Consider the following 8,569-nt stretch of genomic DNA (forward strand, 5'->3'; position numbering starts at 1 on the left):
CTTTACTTCTGCATCATTTCTGGCACCCAGACTATCAATGGTAGAAAGAAAGGAAGAAAAAGCCATTTTCCCAATCTTTGGAAACACAGAACCTTCCCCTTATTCCTACTCCACTCCATAGGGCAATTCACAGAAATATTCCCCAGGGCCAGGATGGGCTTCCCATCATGGATATATCTGGGTTACAGTTTGGGAAATCTGGGAAGTTAATGGGTATGCTAGGATCAGCTACAGAGGAAGAGGAGGCAAAGAATAAAGGAGAGCTAGTTAACACAATGTTAATAAATCTTTGCTGATTAAGATTTCTAGATAATTTTTTGTTACCAGCAATGGGATCCACTTATGTCTTGGCTTTCAAACCATATCCTTTGGGTGATTAGGTGGAACCTTAGAACCTGTACTGGAAAAGAAATACAGCCAAAATTGCCCCTGAAAAACCTTCTCAGCATACTCTCAGCCTTTACCAGGCTAGTGGTTCCAAGCCACATAGGATAGTACACATGGCTGTCAAAAGAAGACACCTGGGGAAGGAACACATAGACTCATAGACACATCCATTGGTGGATTAGGAAAGGCATGAAGGCAGGTACTCATTAGGGAAATAGTATAAGAAAACTTAGATGATGCAGCAATACCTTTCCCATGTCTTGGAGACTCACCTCGATCTTATTCAGATTTTGTTAGCTTCTAGCTATGTAAAAGGAGAGGGGTTGTAGAATGAGCTACATCTACCTCTGGCTGGTAGAGGTGGTTCCCAAATAGGATGTAATATTGAAGAGTGGCTTATCATTGTCTATTGTGGCTAGACCCTTTTAATTCAGTATGTTTGATTCCAAATGGTCATGTAGATTGGATTGAGGAGATGATTTTAGGTTTGTACCCCCACCCCCACCCCACCCTAGTCTAAGCTGACTCACTTTATTGGTAAAGCTTTATATATATATATACATATATATATATATATATATATATATATGCATGCATGCATTATCTCACTTGGCAGTAGAGCACAGACATGGTTCCTAGGAAGAAGGTGAATCATTACAAGTAGTTGGCAAGGGATCTGGAGTTTTGGCTTTCTTTCCCTTGCTTACTTCCTCTGATCTAAAAATGAGAGGGATTAATACCTTGTGTTGCGTCTACCTATTCCTTCTCTTTTGATGGATAATTAAGAAGGAGTCTGACAGGGACCTTTTTTTTCCATATGAGCATTTAAGGATGATGATATTGAGCCTAGAATGTCCAACCTTTCAGAATTACAGGTGATCCAGAAACTGCTACATTTTAGGGGACTTCAAATTATGCTCTAGTTATATAGCTTTGGGATTCTTCTGATGCTACAATGATTCAATTTGTACCTTAGTCAAGTCACTTAACCTCTGAGAATAATTTTTGCCTAATCTAGAAAATATTTGAATAGAATGGTTTTTGAGGTCCTTTCCAGATCTAAATCTATGATACCATGATCCTTCTTGAGCGGGTACAGGTGATGTGACTATAATTTGAAGCCCCTTGAAATAAGAAAGGGTGGCCATTATGATATTGATTGGCTGAAACAATAACTTGATAGTAGTGATGGCATGCTCCCTGAGCCTATGAATTGTCTCTTCCTGGTCCTTTACAGTGACAAGGGAAGGAGCAGCACTTTCCATGGTAGTAGAACTATTATGTTTATTCATTCAGAACATTTGGTGAAGTCATCGGGTATAGTCTCAGAAATAGAAACACATCAGAAATGTAACTGAAACTGCGAAAAATCCTCTCGTCCTGGGCTTACCCTTTTCTGGAACACAGTCCTTACAGAGTGAGACTTTAACATATGAGATAATTATATACATATGTTAGCTATTTGTTATTATTATCCTTATTCTTGTTTTTTTCAATAGAGTTCAAATAGAAATAGTACAGAGACAAGTCACTATCCTATTATTCTGTGATTATTAGAAATGCCAGGAGGCATTAATTCTGGGTGATAAATTACATTATTATTTGACTGATCAAGAATAATTAATATGGTCAAATGATTTTCTCAGTAATAAAGAAGACCAAATCCCCTCACAGAGATCCACAAAGAGATACTTTGTGAACTCATTATTCAGCCCTCCCTTGGACATTCCCAGACAACTCTAATTGGTAAATAGCCACTGGGGAGGTGGTCCATCACAACTGTCAACTCCTCTCTATTTCCTGGATGAAGGAGGGCATTAACACATTTAGTGATGTGCCATTAGTAATAACATCTAGTCTAAACCAGTTTTTTTTCCTGAGCAAGATAAGCTTCATTATCTCCCTTTTCTTCTTTCCATTCTGGAGTGTGAGGTCCACAGAGGAGCATTCCTTGCAGTTTCTAAGAACAAAGAAATGTGTAAAAAGGTCAAAGAAGTGATTTGAGCCTCTAATTCAAAACCCAGACTAGAAAAAATTCAAAATATATTAAAAATAAATTTTCTCAATTTTCTGTTATTTAATGTTTTGAACACTTTTGCCCAGGTAGGTAAAATAATTGCTTTTGGTTCTTAAAGAAAAGTATTGAGAAATAAATTCAACTTTTGTAGGCTTTCTGAAAGCATCTTTGGATTCATTCCAGCCATAAACTGGATGATGGGAATGATTATGTACCTCATCCTGTTCCCATCTCATTTAAAATTTTTTCTGCTAGGTATTGTCAATTGTGGTTAGACTCTCAATTACATGTGTATAAATCATATTTAGTTGCATTTCTTTTACATTTTTCTTAAACATCATTAAAAAATACCTCTTGCTTTATCTCTTCCAGAAATTCTAGAAGAATTTATAATCAATTTGTATTTTTATTTGAGTTTTTTTTTTGTAGATTTTTGGAGTTAATTTCTTCTGGGGTTGGATCTTGAGCATTCCTGACACCATAACAGCTCATTATGGTAACATTCTTTTTTTTATGCTAAGGTCAGACTCTGAACAATTCTGGAGGGAAAGTCTGGATTGATCATTTTGATTTCTTAAGGTTTTGAGTATTGTTTATTCTAGAATTTCAGGGATAGCTGAGGCTGGAGATCTGAAAACTTCAATGCTCCCAAAGTGGTCAGATCCATGGCAAAATCTTGCTGACTCTCTGGCTTGGGCTTTGCAAATTCTTGACCCCAGGGCTTGGGTCTGAGTAACAGTAGACTGCTGCTGGACTTAACCCATATCAGCTAGCTAGAAAGCTCCTTGCTGGTTCAGTCACAGAATTGTAAACTCCTCTTTGGTCTGGGATATCTGCATTGGTTATTCCTCTGTGGGCATTAGACTGGGCTTAAAGTTGTACTTAAGACCACTCTCTACTCCTGGGGTTGTGGTGGTTCTGAGCCATACTCTTTCACTACTTATGATGTAGGTCCTTTCTTTAGTCCACCCTGTACCCAGAACTGGTCAGCAGGAGACAAAGCTTCTCTGTTATTACCTTGTTGCTTTATGAAATCTATTTGTCCTAAAATATTTATATTTTAATTTGTTTAGAATATACTCTCAAAATATCTATTTATCTTTCTTCTTTTTGATGAGGAAGTGCTAGTTTTTTTATAGTTGCTTTGAGATCTTAGCTGTATAGTTACCATGAGTCTTCTGATTCTTAATGTTGTATCAGTTTAAAAAAAATTTTTTTAAACCCTTATATTCTGTGCATTGACTCATAGGTGGAAGAGTGGGCAGTGGGGTTAAGTGACTTGCCCAGAGTCACACAGCTGGGAAGTGTTTGAGGCCAGCTTTGAACCTAGGACCTCCCGTCTCTAGGCCTGACTCTCAATCCACTGAGCACCCAACTGCCCCCTGTTGTATCAGTTTTTGATTGGACATCATTTGGGTCTGTTGTCATCGTTTTACTGTGACTTAGGTGTACATTAACAGGTACTGTATCAAAGTTAATTTCTTTAAATGCAAATTAAAAAAAATTGACTTCAAGATGCCAGCCTTTTCCTCAATAATTTATGTATCTTACCTTGAGAAAACCAAGGAATTTATAAGTGTTGCTTTGATCTTTTGGTTTATTTGATCTCAAGATTCATTTTCATCACCTTCTTACAAAGCACTATAAAGCAGATACTACTATTAAACCCTTTTTTACAGATGAGAAAACTAAGACTGAGAGAGGTTAAATGATTTTCCCAGGGTTATATAACTAGTAAGTGCCCATGAAGAGATCTGGATCCCAGCCAGGATAGAGTTCTGGGCCTGGAATCAGAAAGATCTAGGTTTGAGAATCATATGCTTAGAGATAACTGAACTCATAGGAATGCACCCCAGGATGTAAAACTTCTGGGTAGTTAGGAAGTCAGGGGCTTTCCATTTAGCAAGGCTTTGGAAACAAGTCCAGTGCACCCCAGAGTGCAAGATCTCTGGGCAGACATTAACTTAGAAGCAGTAAGACACATAGTCTGCTCCCCAACATGAGAAAAGTAAACATTTTCCTCTCCCCAAAACACTAGATGTCCTGCCAAGAAAATAATAAGCAAGAGCACTGTAAGAAGAACATACAGTATTCTATACAAAACTGGGTCATATATTGACATGTTGAATTGACATGTTACCTATGATTTATTATCCTATAGAAAACACTGGTTAGAGCCACTAAGGCCATCTACATCCATTGTTTCCATCTTGTAAATTATTACCAATCATTGTTTTTGCAAAAGGCTTACTTTTAGCCTACGTAATTTTTCCTATAAAGTATGTACCTCGAATAAATAAACTTTGTCACCACCCAGCAAGAGGATGTCTGCAAGTCTGATCTGTCAGCCTGTGGGGTTGATCCTCTTGTAATCCCAGCCAATTTCTCTTATCCTGGTTCGAGGACCCACGAGCTGTTTGTGGAACAGGTCTCTCCATATATACCCCAAAGACTGAGAAGGAACAGATATACAAATAGGAGGCAGACCAATGATACTGTCCTGGAATGCTGTCACTCTTGGCTTTACTTAATTGTTGGCAGTGGTATTGTCAGTGCTAGTACTATTCACTTCTCTTCTTCACTTACCTCTCTCAACACATTATCTCTATGTATCCACATTAATAGCACAAATAATTTCAGTTTTGAGCAGTTTAGCACTGTTCAATAGTGCTGCCCCATTTTATTGCTACTCTTATCCTTGGAGGTTGATGTATTAGTTATTTTGTTTACTTATCTTCTCTCAATTATATTGTAAGTTTATTGAGGACAAGGTCTGGGCCATATAGCACCCCAAGGATCAATGCCCAGGATCTTTCACGTAAAAGGTGTTTAACCATCATTGGCTGAGATGATGTAAAGAAACAGAAGTTGCTTAATTTCAAGAAGACTCTTTTAAGTTGATAGTTTTTGAACACTTTTCAAATGTTTGAGGATCATGTCAATGAAGAACTAATGTAATTCTATGTGACTCCACTGTAGAAGTTGAAAATGTTGGAAGGCATGTTTTGGTTTAATTTTTAGGAAAAACATCTTCACTATTAGAGTTATCCCATTAAAATCAAATCAGTGATTCATTGGGCAATGAATTTCCATTATTGGAGGTGCTCATTCACTAGATCATCACTTATTAAAGATGTTGCAAGGTTTCTTCTGCTAAGAGTTATGGACTTGGTGACTTGTGAAGGTCCTTCTGCATCTAGAATAGGTATGAGATTTTCTATTAGGTTAAGCCTAACCTCCAGAAAAAATTATAAGAAAATCAGAGGAGTCTATTCTTTATTTTTCATTGGTAATGCAGTCTTTGGTGTGCAGTCAAAATTTGAGTAGAAGATTGACTCCTCGTGGAGCCAATGTAAAATTCAAAGTCCTAAGGGTAAAATGCAAACTTATTAGTTTCAATTTCCTGGAGGACCTTTTCTCTTTGGAGACCAGAGGAAAACTTCTTTGATTTTTAATTTTGATCCTAAGACCCAGAATATGCCTCCTGTGTTCTGTCAACTGCTGAATATGAGAACAATAAAAAGAGAAACTTTGACTGATAAAGTCATACTTTGCAGTTGTGTTTCTTAGCTCAATGTCTCCTAGAGAACCTCAGAGATTGGCCTCTAGAGTTGTGAAACTGAATTAGAACCTATAGAAACGTCACTGCCAATCTCACCAAAGCTACTTCCTCAAGAACCTGGTGAGTGAGGAGGCAGGAAAGCCCAATGCTGATGGTGAACTTTAGAATTCTCTCCTGATTCTTCTTTTTAAAGCAATGACCATGGGAACCCAAAGCTCTGTGAAAGGCTTCTTCCCTAAAAGTGATTAAAGTGGATTGGTAAGTGTGCCTTGGAGAATATACAGAAAAAAAATTAACTTCATGGTATAAATAGAGTTTTATGTATGTGCCACAAGGTGAGGGAATCTTAATGGTTGTCCTGGGCCCCAGGAGTTCTCAGTCTGTAAGCATCTTAGAGGACCTATTTCTTTATTCTTAAAATGGGGCCATCGGTTTTGGTCCCTGTCTTGGTTCCTGTACAAGGGAGCTGAAGAGTTCTGGGTAGTCTCACCACACAGTAGTAACTGGATTAGAAAGGAAACCATTGCTTCTCTCCCACTCCCTTGATCTTACAGCAGCTTCAGGTTTTACTTTGGTCAGAAGTATTTTTGTTTTTTGTTTTTGGCAACAGTTTATCTCAGAGACTATTACAGAATCGGTCATTGTATTCTGTTGGCAACAAGGACAGGCTTGGCTTAATAGAGCCAGGAAGGGATACATTTAGAGTCTCCCAGTGTGCATTCCCCCTTTGTCCAAAGGGTGGGGAAATACGTTTTCGTTTCTTACATACCTCTTTTTTTCCTGTCCCCACAGATCCTTCCCAGAGAAGAATGGCCCCAGGAAATGACTCCTCAGTGACAGAATTTTTCCTTGCAGGTTTAACGGACCAACCAGAGCTCCAGCTTTTTCTCTTTTTCCTGTTCTTAGGGATATATGTGGTCACTGTGCTGGGGAATCTCAGCTTGATTATTCTGATTAGACTGAATTCCCATCTTCACACTCCCATGTATTATTTCCTCTTCAACCTGTCCTTCATAGATCTCTGTTATTCTTCTGTCATTACCCCCAAAATGCTAACGAATTTTGTGTCAGAGAAAAGTGTCATCTCCTATTCATGGTGCATGGCTCAGTTGTATTTCTTTTGTTTCTTTGGACTTTCTGAAACCTTGCTTTTGTCAGCCATGGCCTATGATCGTTACATTGCTATCTGTAACCCATTACTTTATACTGTCACAATGTCCTCTAAGGTCTGCTTCCTGTTAGGGCCTGGAGTATATGTGTTGGGGTTTGCTGGTGCCATGGCCCATACGCGATGCATGCTTAGACTGTCCTTTTGTGACAACAATCTCATCAACCACTACATGTGCGACATACATACTCCCCATCCTGGAGCTTTCCTGTACTAGCACGTATGTCAGTGAGTTAGTGGCTTTCATTGTTGTTAGCATTGACATTGGAACGGTCAGTTCCACCATTTTCACATCTTACACCTTCATCTTCTTCAATATCTTCCGCATGAGCTCTTCTGGGGGCAGATCTAAAGCCTTTAGCACTTGCAGCTCCCATATAGTCACTGTTTCTCTTTTCTTTGGCTTAGGAGCTTTTATGTACCCCAAACCTTCTTCTGTTGCGTCTATGGACTAGGGAAAAGTGTCCTCTGTGTTTTATACCATTGTAGTGCCTATGCTAAACCCCTTGATCTATAGTTTGAGGAATAAGGATGTCAAACTGGCTATGAGAAAAATCATGAGACCAAGGATGATCTTCTGAAGAGAACCAGGGTCTGTGTCCACAAGAATACTCATGGTTCGATTGGCTTTTTTTGGAGCACCTTGTTGAAGGAATCCTGGCTTGAATGCTTTTCTCCCACCATTGGAATATTTAACCAATCTTCTGAAAACAGTTAATTTATGTTTTGTGGAAGGATTTATTTCCCAAATATTTCTTGGGAATGGTCTTTTTAATCAGCGTGCTTCTCTAGAGAATTTAATTCCAACTCTAGTCCTAGAAATTTCATATGACTTTTCATAGACTAGTATACAAGGAAAAAATTTTAAAATTTGCAAGGAGGTAGGTGGTATAAAGTTTATAGCATATGTTATGTTTCTTTTAGCTAAGTGGCAACTGCTGTGGGCAAACCAGGTAGAGTGTTGATGTCAATAAAAAGATTGTATAATCTGTTCATTTTATTAGCATTCTTTTTTCCTCAGTAGGAGGTAGGAATTTTTACCATTTCTCTCAAGCAGGCTGATTTGTTATAGAGAAATTTTCATTAAATTAAATTAATAGTATCAGAGATTTTGAGCTAGGAGGGACCACAGAGATCAACTCTTCTAATATCCTAATTTATAGATAAGGAGCTGAGGCCTAGAGATATTCAATGACTTGCTTAGGATTATAAAGTAAATATGTGCCAGGAGCAGGACTTGAATCAAAATCTCTTGACACAGGCCTGTTCTCTACCACACCATGCTGCTTCACAAAAAATGCAAGAAAAAAAAAGATTTTCATAAAATGTCCTTTTAAATGATTTCTTTACAGCATAGTTAACTTTATTGCTATTCATGATAATCCCATGTATTTCTTTAGACATATTTCTATAGAGTGGAAAAAATCTTACTTTT

At 38.0% G+C, this 8,569-nt stretch overlaps 1 pseudogene; it reads left to right on the plus strand.

Annotated features, from left to right (window-relative positions):
- The first annotated feature begins 6,709 nt into the window (after positions 1-6,709).
- Positions 6,710-7,715, plus strand: LOC123238941 (annotated as a pseudogene).
- Positions 7,716-8,569: the final 854 nt, after the last annotated feature.

This window comes from Gracilinanus agilis, chromosome 3 (genome assembly GCF_016433145.1).
Source record: "Gracilinanus agilis isolate LMUSP501 chromosome 3, AgileGrace, whole genome shotgun sequence".
Lineage (NCBI taxonomy): Eukaryota > Metazoa > Chordata > Mammalia > Didelphimorphia > Didelphidae > Gracilinanus > Gracilinanus agilis.